This window comes from Saimiri boliviensis, chromosome 6, assembly GCF_048565385.1.
Source record: "Saimiri boliviensis isolate mSaiBol1 chromosome 6, mSaiBol1.pri, whole genome shotgun sequence".
In the NCBI taxonomy this organism is placed as follows: domain Eukaryota; kingdom Metazoa; phylum Chordata; class Mammalia; order Primates; family Cebidae; genus Saimiri; species Saimiri boliviensis.
In genome coordinates, this window is record NC_133454.1 from 25,605,751 (window position 1) to 25,621,621 (window position 15,871).

At 55.6% G+C, this 15,871-nt stretch overlaps 1 protein-coding gene across 3 annotated transcripts in view; it reads right to left on the minus strand.

Moving 5' to 3' along the window:
* B3GAT1 (beta-1,3-glucuronyltransferase 1) overlaps window positions 1–15,638 on the minus strand; it is a 31,691-nt gene extending 16,053 nt beyond the window's left edge. Inside the window, exon 1 of one of the 3 annotated variants that reach the window (XM_010330788.3) lies at window positions 15,194–15,638. The gene's annotated coding sequence lies outside the window, so the exon portion shown is untranslated. The remainder of the gene's footprint in view (window positions 1–15,193) is intronic. The other 2 variants (XM_039462236.2, XM_039462237.2) reach the window with 2 other exon arrangements.
* Between the last annotated feature and the right edge of the window lie 233 nt (window positions 15,639–15,871).

The window sequence follows — 15,871 nt, forward strand, 5'->3', positions numbered from 1 at the left end:
ATAATTCAGTAAAAAATGACAACTGGGGTTTGGTTTAGGGTAGTACTCTGCAGGTGAAAGCCCATTCTGGTCAACTGCAGGAAGTTCAACCCAATACAGTATTGGCCCCAGCTGGTGTCAGTGATGTTCCCTGAATCACGTGGCTAGTGGTCTTCAGGCAGCAGTTCATCATTGCCCCAGAGTGACCATGCAGAGGTCCTGAAGCGAGGACCAGGGCTTCACCCGGTGGCGACATCACACGCTGCTGCTCTCTGCTCGGGCGGGCCTGGGGGCAGGCAGGGGAGGGGGACGAGCACACAGAGGCTCTGCAGTGGGAAGGGGAGCCGAGAGGGAGCGGCAGCTGGAGAGAAGGCTAGCAGAAGGAAACAAACCCGGTAGAGGGCTGTGGGAAGCTGGACCGTGGTGAGCCAGGCCCGTGGAAGACCCCAGAGAGGAGCCAACTCGCAGGTCATGACGGGTGACGGTGGGGGTGCTTCTGTGTGGCCCAGTGGAGAAAGGCATTCAGCAGGAATGTGCTAAGACAGGACGGTGGTGGACTGAGCACCATTTGGCCACTTGGCCCCTATCTGCGTGATGGGAGTACTAAGGGTTATGCTGTTTGGGATATGTGGGACTGGCAGGGAGTCCTTGGGAAGAACCCTGGAGCCCAGCCTGGGACTGGGGGAGAAGTCTGGTATTGAAGGTGCTGGCTCCCCCGCTCCTTTGCCCTCCTTCCTTGCTACCATTCCATCCTTGCCCTAGGCCCATTCCAAAAGCCAGACCTGCTTTTGGAAGGAAAGGCCCCCACTCCCAAGACAAGTATATTCATTTTCTATTGCTATCTAACCAATTGCTACGCACTTGGCAGAGGACAACAGCCCCATTTGCTGTCTTCGGTTCCTGTGGGTCAGGAGTCCAGGGTCTCAGGAGGCTGCAGGGGATTGGCGGGGCTGTGCTCTCATCTGGAGGGCTGACCAAGGGAGAATCTGCTTCCAAGCTCACTCGGGTGGCTGGCAGAGTCTGCGCCTCATGTGGCGGCACTGCGAGCCATGGCTTCTTCCTGGCCGTTAGCTGGGACTGCCCTCAGCTCCTGGAGGCTGCCTGCAGATCCTCGTCACAGGGGTGCCTCCAACATGACCACTTACTTCATCACGCCAGCAAGGAGGGGATCTAGAGGCCATCTGCTGGCAGATGGAATCTTACATGGCACAGTGTAATCTTGGGAGTCATGGCCCATTGCTTTTGCCATCTGCTGGTTAGTGGCTGGTCATGAATGCCACCCACACCAAAAGTGAGGACTGCGCAGAGGCAGGAGCACTGGGGGCTGGGGACTTCCGGGCACACCTGAGAGTCTGTCCCCCACACCAAGGCAGATGGGCCATGTCTGGCCCTCAGCTCCTCAGCCCTGCCCAGCCCCAAAGCTCCTGACGGCGATGGCAGAACACAGCCAGTCACAGCCTTCTGCCACCTCCCTCCCGCCACCTCTTTGCTGTCCTGTCCCGGGAGACCCGTGCCTGGAGGGGCCAGGCCATGTGGAAAGGGTCTGAACCCTGCAGCCAGACAACCCTATGCACACCCTATCAGCCTCTTTCCTCCTCTGCTGTGGGATTCTGTGGGGTAACCTCTCTGTCCCTTCATTTTCCCATCTGTAAAATGGGAATAGAAATAGTGCTCCTCCCACTCGGTTGTCAGGATGATTAGAAAAATAAAATCAGTGCAAACCGTGTGCCACGTGGTTGGGGTGGCTGGGCCGATAAAGAGCAGCTGCTGTCACTGTTGACCTTGAGGCCTGGAAGAGGCAGGGAACGGGTCTGCTTGGCCTGGCTGCCCGCTGCCTCCTTCCAACTGAGCTCCAGGCTGCTTGCTGGAGGGCAGATGGAAGCCATGGGCCTGGAAGCCTCAGGTCACCCCCATAGAAGAGGCAGTGATAAAGGGAGGGGCTGGGATCGTCAGAGGACAAAACACCAGTATGAGGCCCCTGGCAATGCCCTCTGATTTCCCTTGGCCTCAGTTTCCCCATCTCTGGCATGGAGCTGCTATACCTCGTTTGTCGTCGGGCACGTCCCGTAGAGACCTTGCATACAATTCAGAGTCAACCACCATCTTTCCTCCGGAAGCAGCCCTCACCCAAGCCCCCTTCTTTCTGTCATGGTCCTGATACAGGCATGAAAACCTCGCGGCTGCCCTCGACTCCACCTTCTCCTGCGACAGCTGCCTCCTTCCAGGGCTGCCCTGGTCTAGGGCTCCATCCCCTGATCAAGTTTGTACCTGCAATAGCCCTTATGGTGACCTCTCTGACTACTGCCTTTCCTCCTCAAGTCAGAGTCCACACGCTGCCAGACCCCTGACTCCGCCTGCTCGGATCCTTCTGTGCCGCTCCTGACTGCAACGTACCCGGCCTGGCATTCAGAGCCGCCCACCCTCAGCCTACCCCACCACTCCCACCACATCCCTCCTGTTCCCTAGCCACTGCCCTCCGCAGCCTCCATCTCTTGAAATTCCAACATGGTGCCCTTTTTCTCGCCCTGTGGTGAGAGGTGCCATGGCCCACACCAGAGGGCAGTGCCCCATTGCCACTCAGTGCCTCGGGGGGCCAGAGCCAGGGAGAGGGTTCTCAAGTAGAGTCAAGATGCCCAAGTGTAAGCCAGGCCTGGCCATTGCAAACCAGAATCCATCTCGTTTGCTTCCAGCTGCCAACTGCTCCCTTGCCTGGGCCTCTGTGCCCTGCCTGCTCCTTCCTGCCAGGCCTCAGCCAGGGTCCAGCGCATGTGGGGGTGCACCTGGGCCTGAGTGGCAGTGAGAGGGCCCCTCAGTGCGGAACAGCGATCATGGGTTTGGTCTCAGTGTCCTGCTCCCCTTTGTCCAGCACTCTCTTGAGGCTGATGATTCAGGAGACACTGGTCTGGCCACGGCGACTCGGGCGCCTGCTCCATGTCCTCCTGGATGCGGCGCTCGGAATTCGACTCAAGAAAACGGCTGGGGTTGAGTGTTCTGTTTTGACAGCTATCGAGGCTGTCCTGGGCGCCGCAGAGCGGCCCGCCTGAGTGACTGCACAGGGTAGCTGGCTCGCTGCTTTGACACCCACGTGCCCGCATGTGTGCTCATGGCTGGCAACCCGTGAGTACATGTGTGTTCACAGGCACGTGTCTGCACACTCTTAGCTGGGTTAGGTGTTGCTCTGTGCCCTGCTGGCAAATCCATGATTGGGTCCCTGTTCCAATGAAAGAGTAGCTCATGCGCCCTTGGAACCCAGTGGCTTCGGATGCTGCCACATGGATGGAGTGACACAAAGAGGCCAATTCACCACAGCACTGGGGTTTGCGGGGGCTGCTTCTCCTCAAAACTGCTAAAAACAACAGCTCACACTCAGTGGTGATTTGCAACTTCCAAAATGATTTTGCATTGCTTATCTCATTGAATGGTTAAAACGGTGTAGTCCCAAAGCTTTGTACATGTTTTACAGATGAAGAAACTGAGGCATAAGGGGGTTGAGTGACTGTCCCAGCTGTCTCAGGTTCAGACAGAAAGCAGCCATATCTTGCACTCTTCTGACGTGGGGGTCCCTGCCATGCTCTGTCCCACCTCTCCTGACCCTGGGTCCACTGCCGGCTCCTTCCTAGGCCCTATCCTGCCTGTGGGCAGCTGGCCCCCTGCCTCCGGGGAGATGCGGGTTTCTTCCCAGCTGTGTGCTCCAGGCAGGCCTCTGTGCTACAGTTGCACAGCAGGCTGGCAGCTGAGACTTCCCTGCTCTTGGTCATCAGAGCTAGCATGATCTTCTACTTCCTTATCCAAACCAGGATGCTTTTGAAAATGCGATGATCATAATAATGGATCAACAGCAGGTCTGTTCTGGGTGCAGTGGGTAGTGGGTTCCCTAACCAGAGCCCAGTGCTATCCGCGTGCAGGCACTGGCTGTGAGGTGGAGATTGGATGGCTTCCCAGCCTTCTCCCCGCCCAGGGGGCCTCACTGCAGCCTTCATGAGCTGGTGACCCCAGAATGGCTCCTCTTTCCTGCATGATGGGAGCATAAGTGTTCTCACTTGCTCCTGTCCAGAGGTTTCCCCCACCCGCCTCCAGTGTCCCCTTACCTATTTGAGACAGGCAGGGTGGAATCAGCAGTACACATTTGCCCCAGCTCTAGGAAAGATACCATACCAGGATTTGGGTCCTGCCCTTGGACCCTGGTTCCAGCAAAATGCTCTTAACACACCAACCAACCTGATCCCGTTCTGAGAGACTTCCCAGCCAGCCAGCAATGTGCACAACCTAGGAGAGGCCTGCAGTTAGTGCAGGACACCCATGGGCAGAGGGCTGCCTCCAGTGGGCACACACCTATCACAGTGCACCTGCTCAGCAGGGGCCCCAGGGGGCCAGGCATATTCTGCTACCCAATGAACAGCAGGGGCCAGGGGCAAGCCGTTGAAGCTGTTGCTGCTAACAGGGCTGACCTCCTCCTTTGCCAGGCTGCCCAGCAGTGGCAGAAAGCAGTCTAGAACCCAGAAAGGCTGGGATGTCCTAGAATCCTGGACCCTGAAGGCTAGAAGGGGTGTGATCCTCGCCTTATCCGACCCTCTCTATAGAGAGGCCCAGCCCAAGGCTGTGCTGCTTGGGATGCTGGGTGCGGGTTGCAGCGAGGGTCTCTCATGACAGGCTGGATGAGTGTGCCCATCTGCAGTGTGGAGCCTGGCACAGGTCATGGTGATGGACTTGGTACCTGCTGGAGCCCAGCACGGCCTGGACATAAGCAAGCCAAGTGACCAGGTGAGTCTGGCCCTGGAACTGAGTGTCCAAGACTTGGGTTGGCTGAAACAGCCCTGCAGAGCCTCTTGGGCTGTGAGCAAGGTGGACACGTCCCAGAGGGAGGATGTGAGCAGAGCCAGCTTGCCCCCACAGTACTGCCTTTCCCACTGTCATGCTCCTCCAGGTTGCTCTGTGCCTCAGTTTCCCTTGGTACTGTCATCTCTGTGGTTCTGGGTGAGGTGCTGGCAAGGCGACACTCCTGGGCTCTGTGCCTCTGGCATTCCCTCTCTCACTCTGAAGTCTTCCCTGGCTCTGCCCCTGCTGAGGTCTGCTCACTCAAAATGCCCACACTGTGGGACTTCCCACCCTGAGTCCTGCTTTTTGCTTGCTGGTTTTCATATTTGTCCCCTAGCCACAAGCAAGAGGCTTTTCTAGGGGCACCTGTTCTTACTAATTTCTTCATTCCCACATCAGGGCCCAGAGCCCAACCCAAAGCAGGAGCTGCGCTAATATCCCTGTGACTCAGTTTCCTCACCTTTAACTCTCACAGGGCTACTTTGGGATCAAATGAGGGAATCAGTGGAAAGCATAAGGCCTGACACACAATTGGCACTATGAATGTTGGATCATATAAAACACAGTGGTAAACATCACCACCACCACCACCACCACCACCACCACCACCTTGTTTTAAGATTCAGCTGATAGCTAGCCATGTGCAGAAGAACGAAACTGGACCCCTACCTCTCACCATATATGAAAATTAACTCAAGGTGGCCTAAAGATTTGAATGCTGTAAGACTTCAAACTATCTAAAAATCCCAGAAGAAAACCTAAGAAACACCATTTTGATCATCAGTCTTGGGAAAATTCTTATGGCTAAGTCCTCAAAAACAACTGCAATAAAAACAAAAATCTACAAGTGGGACCCAATTAAACTAAAGAGCTTCTGCATAGCAAAAGAAACTCTCAACAGAGTAAACAGACAATCTACAGACTTTCATGCAACAAAGGTCTAATATCCAGAACCTAGAAGGAATTTAAACAATTTACATGCAAGAAACAAATATCTGCATTGAAAAGTGGGCAAAACACATGAACAGACACTTCTCAAAAGACAGTATTCAAGTGGCCGCCAACAAGTATGAAAAAATGCTCAACATCACTGATCATTTCGAGAAATGCAAATCAAAACCACAGTGATACACGATCTCACACCAGTCAGAATGGCTGTTATTGAAAAGCCAAAAGGCAGCAGATGCCGGCGAGGTTGTGGAGAAAAGGGAATGCTGATACATTGTTCGTGGGAATGTAGATTAGTTCAGCCACTATGGAATGCAGTTTGGAGATTTCTCAAGGAACTTAAAACATTCAAGCTAGCAATCCCATTACCGAGCGTCTACCTGAAGGAATATGTGTCATTCACACGTTTATTGCAGCACTATTCATTACAGGGAACTGATGGGACCAACCTTGGCGCCTATCAGCAGTAGACTGGATGAGGAGGATGTGATACACAGACACCATGGAATACTACGTAGCTATAAAGGAGAATGAAATCATGTTTTTTTTTTTTTTTTTTGCAGCAAAATGGATGCAGCTAGAGGCCATTATCCTCAGTGCAGCAGGAACAGAAAACCAAATACTGCTCACTTATAAATGGGTGCTAAACATTGGGTCCTCTTGGACATAGAGATGGGAGCAGTAGACACTGAGGAGTTCTAGAGGGAGGAGGAAGGGAGAGGGGCAAGGACTGAAAAAATACCTATTGGTTGCTATGCTTAGTACCTGCCTAAGAGGATCGGTCATGCCCAAATCCCAGCGTCACACAATATACCCGGGTAACAAACCTGCACGTGTACCACTGAATCTAAAATAAATGCCAAAATTATAATAAATAAATAAATAAATGAAATTCGGTTGAATCCAAGTGCCTGGGAGAGGAAGGGCAGAGGAATGAGACACCTTGGCAGGGCAAGCTGGCAACCGGCCTTCAGGCAGCCTTTCCAGCACATTCTCTCTCCCCAGGACGAGGTGGTGCTGTGACTTGGACCTGCTGGAAACTGGGCACACCAGCATGCAGCTGTGACAAAAGGGGGTAGCCTGTGGAGGGCAGCCTGCCCACTGCGGTGAGGCGGTGCCCCTGGAAACTGGCACCATGGCCCCGGCTCCCTCTGTCCCTGCTCAGAGCAGGCGCCCCAGCACGGGTGGGCCAGGTGACAAGGCACTTTCTCATGCATTTTCCTGCTGTAGCCTTGCTGCAGCCACCTGAGATGGGCACCCATCCCATTACCCTGCTTTATCAGCTGGGGAGACTGAGGTTTGGAACTGAAATGCTGAGCGAGAGTCAAGCAGCGGGGCTGCCCCAGTGCTGACATCATGGTCGCTGCTTCCCTCCCACCGCCCGGCCCAGGCTGGTGCTGTGTCTCTGCCCAGCTTCCCCGACAGGCACTCAGGAAGGACTCGGGATTTCAGGTAGTCCCCATCCCTCTTCTCTTCTCCTGCCTCTGGAGCTGTCAGAGAATTGACTTGTCAGTGGGGGTCTAGGGTCAGTGAGCCCCGAGTACTGTCACTCCCTGCCTTTCTCCCCAGGATGTAGGCTCAGGCTCCTGGAGAACTTCACTTTCACCACCTCCCGCTTCTAGGCTCCCCCACCTCCCTCTGTGACACCCGCCCCGCCCCTAAGCTCCTTCTCTCCCCTGGGGTGTCAGCTAACCCCACTGCCTGGAGGAGAAACAGTTAACATAAAATGTTGAACTGGGCTGAGCACAGTGACTCTTGCCTGTAATCCCAGTACTTTGGGAGGCCAAGGTGTGAAGATCATTTGAGGTCAGGAGTTCGAGACCAGTCTAGCCAACATGGCGAAAACACATCTCTACTAAAAATACAAAAATTAGCCGGGTGTGGTGGTGGGTGTCTGTAATCCCAGCTTTGGGGAGGCCGAGGCAGGAAAATAACTTGAGCCTGGGAGGCAGCTTTTGCAATGAACTGAGATGGTGTCACTGCACTCCAGCCTGGGCAATGTGTTTGAGTGGCGGGATCGCCGCCTGAGAACATGTGTGAGACAGAGTGGGCAGCATGTGCCTTCCCCAGCAGAGGAGGTGTAGCTGTGGTGAACGCAGCGGTCCTCAGTCTCAGTGCCCATGTTAGTAGTGTATGCTAATACTGGGTTTCCCAGGCCACCTATCACACAGCGAGCAGTAGGAGAGCTACAGATCCACCACCAGCATGGAGCCCAGAAGCTGCCGGGCACAGGCTTAAGGCAGGCCTCCACATACCTGGGGGAAGGGCTCTCCAGGCTCTCCTGGGCTCCTGTTCCCAGGCAGACTTTAGGAGTACCTGGCTGATTTCTTTCCTAGGATCCGGAGAAGGCAGCAGGGATGAGAGCAGGAGGCAGGCATCCTTTCATGCCAGGACATTTGCCTGGGACTTGCTTCCTCCCTCACCATCCCTCTGCTTGCTGAGCTGCTTGGCCCCCAGGACCAGGCGTGGTGCACTCACCCCGGTGGCTTCACACTCGGGGCTAGGCATTGCAGGATGCCTGGGTAGCGCTGGATGCAGGAAGGGAGCCCCAGATGCCCGACTGGATACCAGTCAAAATGGGGCGCCTTCCTTCTCCATGCTCCCGTAACTCTGACTTCTGGGCAGAAGTATTTGCTGGGTGGCCCATCTGCCCAGACATCTCCTGAGTGGGAAGGGCAAGTGGGGAAAATTGTCATTTATTGAGCTTTTGCTCCATGTCTTGGCACCAAATAACCTGTCAACCACATGGCTACATAAAGAAGATAAAGTCAATGTGGCATAGCATAGACATGCAATGGAATATTAGTCAGCCTTGTAAAGGAAGAATATTCTAACCCATGCTTTGCCATGGGTGAACCTTGAAGGCCCTACGCTAAGTGAAATAAGCCAGTCACAAAAGAACAGATGTCACAGGATTCAATTTCTATGAGGTATTTGGAGTAGTCAAACTCACAGAGACAAAAACTAGGATGATGGCTTCCGGGGGCTGGGAGTGGGGAGAACAGGAGTCATTTAATGGGAGTTTCTAATTGCCAAGATTAGAAAGATCTGTTTCGCAACAATGTAAATAACTCAGCACTACTGAACTGTGCACTTGAAAATGGTTAAGATGATAAGTTTTAGGTTATGTGTTTTTTTAAATCACGATGAGAAAGAGCCTGTCATTCATCCAGAGCATCTGTTTTGATACAGTCAAGGACAGTGCGCCCCTCGGGGCCGCACCCTGGGCTTCAGTGAGCTTTCACGGCTGGGTGGAGTGTGCGTGTGTGATCTCAGGCATGCACCTTCTGGGAATCACGGGGTGACAGGCACCAGGCATGCATGGGGGAGGCCCCCCTCCAAGGCTCCAGGTATGCCACTCGAAGGGGTGTGCCTGCCCCACTGACAGCCTGGGGAGCCGCAGAGACACGGAGCTGGAGCACTTGTTCTGAGAGAGAGATTTATGTGTGGGAGAAGAAGTTAATATCGACAAGTGATGAGTTAGGAGAGTAATACTTTAGCTTCCGTTCAGAAACTCTGACCATGGAGGAAAACAGCTGGGCTGGGGCTGTACTTCAGCCCAGGCAGGTTAGCAGACCCGGGCGGGGCCGGTGTTAGTCGGTTGCAGCTCAGGTGCCACTGGCCGATCCTTTGGCCTCCCCGGGCTCAGTGTCCTCCCCGTGCCACAAGTGGCCATTTCTCCCACTCTGTGGTCTGTGGATGAGGGAAGAGGAGGGAGGAAGAAGGGCTGGGTCGGTGGGTTGATATATACCTCCAGCCTGTCACCATTGTCACAGGGACTGCACTTCCCAAGGCCCTGCCTCAGAGGGACCCAGCAATGGCACTTCTTGGGGGTCAGGACTTATCTTCAAGGGTGTCAGAGCAGTGGTGATCTCCTTAGGCTTAGGAAGACATTCCCAAGGGAACCCCTAGTTAGCTATGGGGACCCAGAGGGTTTCACGTCTGGGGAAGGTGGTCTGAAGCCTTGGAGGATCTGCTGACGTTCACTGCCTGGCAAGATCCTTTGGTCAGGGTGCATGGATACACTCTGGCAGGCTAGCGATTCATGGGTTTCATTAAAGTTTGTCTGTATTTTTAATTTGCTGCCTGTGGCCTGAAGGAGCTGACCTTGCCCAGGGCTCTGTCAGGGATAGTTGCGATGGGTTTTCCTGGGCCAGCTGTCTGAGGGAGAAGAGAGAAGGTAAGGGGCCCTGGGAATCTCAGTGTTGTGTCCCAACCCCAGCCCCTATGCATCTGTCTGCCAATAGCACCAACAGCCTGCCGGGGAGGGCACGGGGCACGCAGCCTCTGCCTCATGTGACATCGCTGTGTGGCCCTAGACAGGAGCAGGGCTGCTCTGGGCTCCGGCTCCCTCCTCAGTGAAAAGAAGGGAGTAGCCCAGGGTTACAGAATCCTACTTCTGGGGTGTCCAGTGCCAGCCTGGCTACCTATGTCCAGCTCCTGCCCTTCAGCCCAGCCCTCTCCTTCTGCCCCTGGTCTCTTGGCAGGCAGGTTCCCTCCATCTGGCCTCTGGCTCTATGAAAGAGATTTTCCCAGGTAAGGAAATGCTCACGCACCCTCTCCTGTCTTAGATGAGGAAACTGAGGCCTCCCCCCATCACTGTGGCACAGTGGGTTGCAGATACAGCTGGGACCGGCACCCCAGGCTCTGAACAGCACAGTCTTCTGGTCTCTAAGGCCTGCAGGCCACACTCCCACTGCTTCCCTCCGCTGAGCCCAGGGAGGCCTCTGGGATATCTTGCCCTCCAGACCAGGGAGGGGGTGAGCCCAGGCAGGGAGCCCTCACATCCCTTCCTCCATCCCTGCTCTGTACGGTGCTGGCTTGTGCCAGGTAACCACACCTCCTTTGCTGCCCTTATTTTGATAGTGTGGGGGCTTAGCAGATGCTTTTTAGTGTTAAAACAGAATTTCAGTTGCACCCACCTCCAAAAAAGCATCAGCCCCTCTATCTGGCTTCGTCCACATGAAGAGAGGATACTTTCCTCACCTCATTCTCGCTCCCAGGGGTGCGTGGTGCAGGAATCATCCCATCCCAGGGGAGGAGGTAGAGGCTCAGGAAGGCTCAGATAGGTAGCAAGGCCTTGTGTTAATGGGGGGTGGGTGGCCTGGCAGAGCGAGCTCTTCAATAAGCATTTAAGTGAATTGTTAAATACGTGAATAATAAAAATGGCTTCCTATTTTCAAATAAAAAATAAAAAAGCCCTTGCTATTGCCTGCTCTGAGTGATTAGCACGATTAACTGTAATGACTCATTTCCTCCTCAGAAACATCCTATTATTACCCTCATTTTAAAATCGGGAAGTCTGAAGCCCAGAGAGGTTAAGCAACGACTCGAGGCCACACAGCTATCAAGCGGCAGAACTGGGATCTGAGTGCAGCGAGTATGGCCCTGCACTTGGCCACCCTGCCAAACCACCCGTGCAGGCTCGGGTCCACAACACTCTGTCCACTAGAACTTTCCGTGCTGTCGGGAACGTTCTGTATCTGTGCCACCCAAGACGGCAGCCTCCAGCCACATGTGGCTGTTTCGTACTTGCAATGTGGCTGGCGTGACTGAGGAGTTGCTCAGGGTGGGGAGGGAAGCAGCCCCCGATGCCCCATGTCGGCCTCTAATAGTTTCTGGAGACAGTCGAATGAGTAGCCCAGAATCCGAAGACAGACTCATGGCCTCAGAGGCCAGATCGCTCACCTGCCCTAGACAGAGGAAGCAAGATGGGCAGAGGCGAAGGAGAGAACCCGGGCCCACAGAGCCAGCCAGAGGACAGGCAGAGCCAGGCCTCCAACTACAGGGCCCCTGGCGCTCCCCACGCCACGCCTCCGTGTCTCCACTCCACATCCCGCTTGCTGTTCTTCCTGTGAGCACATAGCTGGCTCACATTTCCCACATATGAGAAGAGAGAGTTCCTGCCATGACTCTGAAGACTGAGCCATGGAACCCACGGCCCCCTGGGCGATGTTAGTCCTCAAATCCAGTCAACTCTTGATCCAGACTTATATTCTCCACTTTTGGGCTTATCAGTGGCAAAGCCTTAATCCCTGCCAGGCACTTGGCACGGAGGCTACCTCTGCCCCGCTGTCAGCTGGTGTGTGCGCAGGGAGTGCAGGCTCATTTTAATATTGGCTGGAGCTAAACCTCATTAGAAAAGTAAATTTGCTGTAGCTGCAAAAAAAAAAAAAAAAAAAAAAAAAAAAAAAAAAAAAAAAAAGAAAAAGAAAAGAAAAGAAAAGAAAAAACCCACATAACCCTTCCAAAGCTAACCAGAAAACATTAGATTTGGATTTCTGGATTATTTGATGTTTCATGTTCCCAGCACCTGGTGCCGAGCCTCCAGCCACAGTGCGTGCTTGGTCAGTGTTGGTGCAGCTGAACTGAATTTTGGGGGACCTCTGAACGCCTTTCAGCATGGATAAGAAGGGCTCACAGATATGAAATTTTTCTAAGTTTCATGATTTTTTTTTTAGATGACCGTGCTGAAAAGTTGGAAGGATTTGATTGAACACTAATTAGACATGAAAACATGATTTTGTGTTTGGCAAGGACGAACTCTGAGCTGAGGCATGCTCTGGGATCTCTGGGTCGGGATAAGGAAGGATCCAGCCCCAGAGTCTGGAGGTATGATGACCCAAGCGGGTGAGGAGGGAGGCGGGACAGACTGCCGATTCCAGTGGGATTGGCTCCAGGGTTGGCCTGATACTGCTACTCCAAATTCTAGAGCCATCCTGGTCCCGGAAGAAAGGGGGTGAGAGTGTATAAAATACATAGATTAAATTAAAACACATCTAGTATTTCTTCTAAAAACTGGTGAGATGACAGTTTCCCGATTTATAGATCCTCAGTAAGCTGGGGCTTAGAGAGCTCTTTTTCCAAAGTCTACTCGGCTAGCCACAGATGGAACTGAGACTGGACCTCATACAGCCTGGCTGAGGGCCTGTCCCCAGTGCACTGCTTTCATGTCTCCAGGCTAGTCTTCAGCAGGGTCCCCAAAGGTCTTTTTGCCTGGAGGCCTGGGGAGGGGGTGCATGCCTTCTCTTCTTCACTCCGAGTGCCAGGTTTCCCCATCCCCACACCCTTCACCACTGCCCTGCATTCCAGGACCAGGAGGGATACGGCAGGGGCCAGAAGATGGAGAGGAGCCTTCAGCACTGGGAGACCATCAGGGGCCAAAGTGTGTCCCTGAAAGTCCCTGCAAGCTCTTGGTGCACTTGACCTCATAGCCCATCCTCCCTCTGCCTTTGGGCTTCTCTCTGAGACCCTTACATTCATCAGAGCCATGGAAAAGCACCTTCCTCATAGAATGTCCAACTGCTTCACTGAGGGGCCTCCTGCAGGGGTGGACAATTGCTGAGGTCAATGTGGGGGAACAGCGGAGGCCCCATCCCGCCCCGACTCACCACTCGGCACACCCTGACTTTCGCCTGTGTGCCTCCCTCTGCCGTCCGCCAGTGCGCCTCCATGCCTTTGTCTCTTAACTCACTGCCTCTTCTCTGCCTGTGTCAGGCTTTCTCTCTGATTCCTTCTCCTCCTGGACCCCTTCCTCTCTTCCCCTCCATTGTCAGAAGAGAGGAGCATCATCCCTCTCTTCTAGACACAATGGAGCCCCCCATGCTCCTGTCTGCTCAGCCTTTCAGTCAGCACATCCTCTTCCACATCTCACTCCCAGCTCCCAGCCTGCCTCATCACCCTGTGCTCCACAACTAGGAAAAGTACATCTGACTTGGTCCCCTCACTCCCGAGAAACCACTATGACAGCCTCCAGGTCTCTCCAGAAGCCTGAGCCAGGAAACTGGGCTTGTCCCTGGGCATCCTCCTGTGAACCTCCTTGGTCTCTGCCACGGGTGCTAATCCTGTTGCTGGAGCCCATCTGCTCAGGGATTTACCTCCCCCCTGCTTCTGGTGGAACAGTGAGTACCTGCTCAACCAGAAACCTGGACGTATATATTAACCCAGCGCCTGGACCTGTGGTGATCCCCAAGCACCTTGGGGTCAGTCACGGAAACAGGGACAGCGAGCTCCTAGCTCCAGTGCTGAATGGGGCACAGCTGCATTAATTCTCCCAGTTCCGTTAACCTCAGCAAGCATTTCCATTTCCATTAAAAGGGGCAGAGGGAAAATGTCACAAAGCTCCAGAACCTTTGGCAGTGCTAGGCACGAACTGGGCAGAGTGAGAAGTCTGTTTGAAGACCCTAGGAAAGGGTATTCACCCCACGGAAGAAAGGGAAGCTTGATGTTTGCTCCAGTAAGGTCACTAATGGTTACCAACTGAGCAGGCTCTGGGAGGAAATGTCTCAATCTCTGTAGTGGCTACCAAGCAGAGGTGGGGAAACATCGTCACAGGAGACAAATCCTAGAAAATCCTAGAACAACATGCCCCACAGCCCTAGTAACTTAGGGAGTGGTGTGCCTCCCATTTCTGCAAGAACACATCCAGGCATTGCACAGTGCTAGGCACCAGGACGTCTGCACCCCATCATTTTCAACAGTGCATGCTACACAGCCCAAGCTCGAGGACCCACTGGGCACCCCACCAACACTGGTGCCCATGCGCCGGGCTAGCCACTGTCAGTAAAAGGCCCCCTTTACGGTCTTGTACATTAGAAATCTATGGAGTCCTTCAGTTCCAGCTTCTACAAGAATCCATGCAGCTAGGCCTGACTGGCGGAGGAAGGCCACGGGGAGGTGGGCCAAGGCTCCCATGTGTGTGCATGTGGGGGTGGTTCTTGACCTTAGCTGCTTGGTATGGGGCTGTCACCTCCTTTCCCTGGCACTGTCGGACCCGGTGGCTTCCTTTACTTCCTGCCTCAACTCTCAGCTTCCTTTTTCTGGAAGTTGTGTGCTCTGACTTTGTAGGGATTGGGACCTCAGATCTGAGACCAGGCGCGGATGGGAGGGTGGTGAACTGGTCGCACCTCTTTCCTCCTTGCTACACCAAAGGTCCCACGGGCCCTTTGCCACCCTTGTCATCCCTGGGTCCCTCAGCATGCCCCGCAGAGCTCAGGCCCCCTCAAGAGAGTTAACTTGGCAGTGCCCAGAAGCCGCAGAGCGATCCAGAGAGGGCTGGTGGGCAGCAGGGGTGGGGAGGTGGGGGACGACTGACCCCTGACTCCCTATCCGGCCACCAGAAACCACCTGCTGAGGGGCCCAGGAACTGACCGCGGAGAGCCCGGGCCAATTGTTAGAAGCTGCTGAGAACCAGCTCTTCCCCTAATCCCGGTCCAGAAGGGCAGGTGGTGCCGGGTTTTGTTTCGTAGCCCCTAGGCAGCAGCGCCTCCCGGCCTCAGCTCGGTTCTCGGCCCCTTTTCCAGTTGCCCCTAGCGCGCGCAGCGCACACACACACACACACACACACACGCCCCAGCGCGCGCCCGGGAGGACGTGGCGTGGGCACCGATGGGGACGCAGAAAGGGGCTCTGAGCGTGGCGGGGCGCCCGCGGGGGCGCGTGGAGCACTGACCTGCGGCGATGAGTCCGGAGCGTCCCCGGCGCGGTCCATCGCGGGCGGCGGCCCCTACGCCCCGGCCCTGGCGCCCCTAGGCTGCTGCCCTGGGCCGCGCGCGCCTCCCTCCCCGGGAACTCTCGGGCTGCGGGCCCCCGGGGGCCACTTCATAGCCGCGGGGTCCGCGCGCCCGCCGCCCGCCCGCCCGCAGCCCCGCCCGGCCCCGCCGCCCCTGCCCGGCTCGTTCTGGGCTCAGCGAGGCGGCGGCCGAAGGCTGGGAGCGCGCGGGAGGGAGGGCGCGGGCAGGGAGGCGGGGGGCGGGGAGCGGGGAGGGAGCAGCGGGGAGCACGCGCGGGGGTTTGGGGGTGGGGAGCGGGACGAACGAGGAGCGCGGCCGGAGTCGATCCGACCCGGCCAGCGCAGAGTCCCCTCGGCCGCGGCGGATGCGCCGGTGCTGCCCCGCCCCCACCCGCTCTCCGCCCCCGCCCCGCCCCCGCCCCGAGCCCGCGCCAGCGCCGGCGGGACCCGAGCTGCTAATGGTCGGTACCAACCTCGCCAGCCGAGGCGGGGGCGCGAGGAGGGAGGCCGGCGAGGGGACCCCCCCAGGGATTGGTATCACCTCCCCACCGCCCCCCACCCTCCCCCGGCACCCTCCCTTGCGGAGGCGACTCCTGCTTCGGGCGCAGGAGCTGGGGT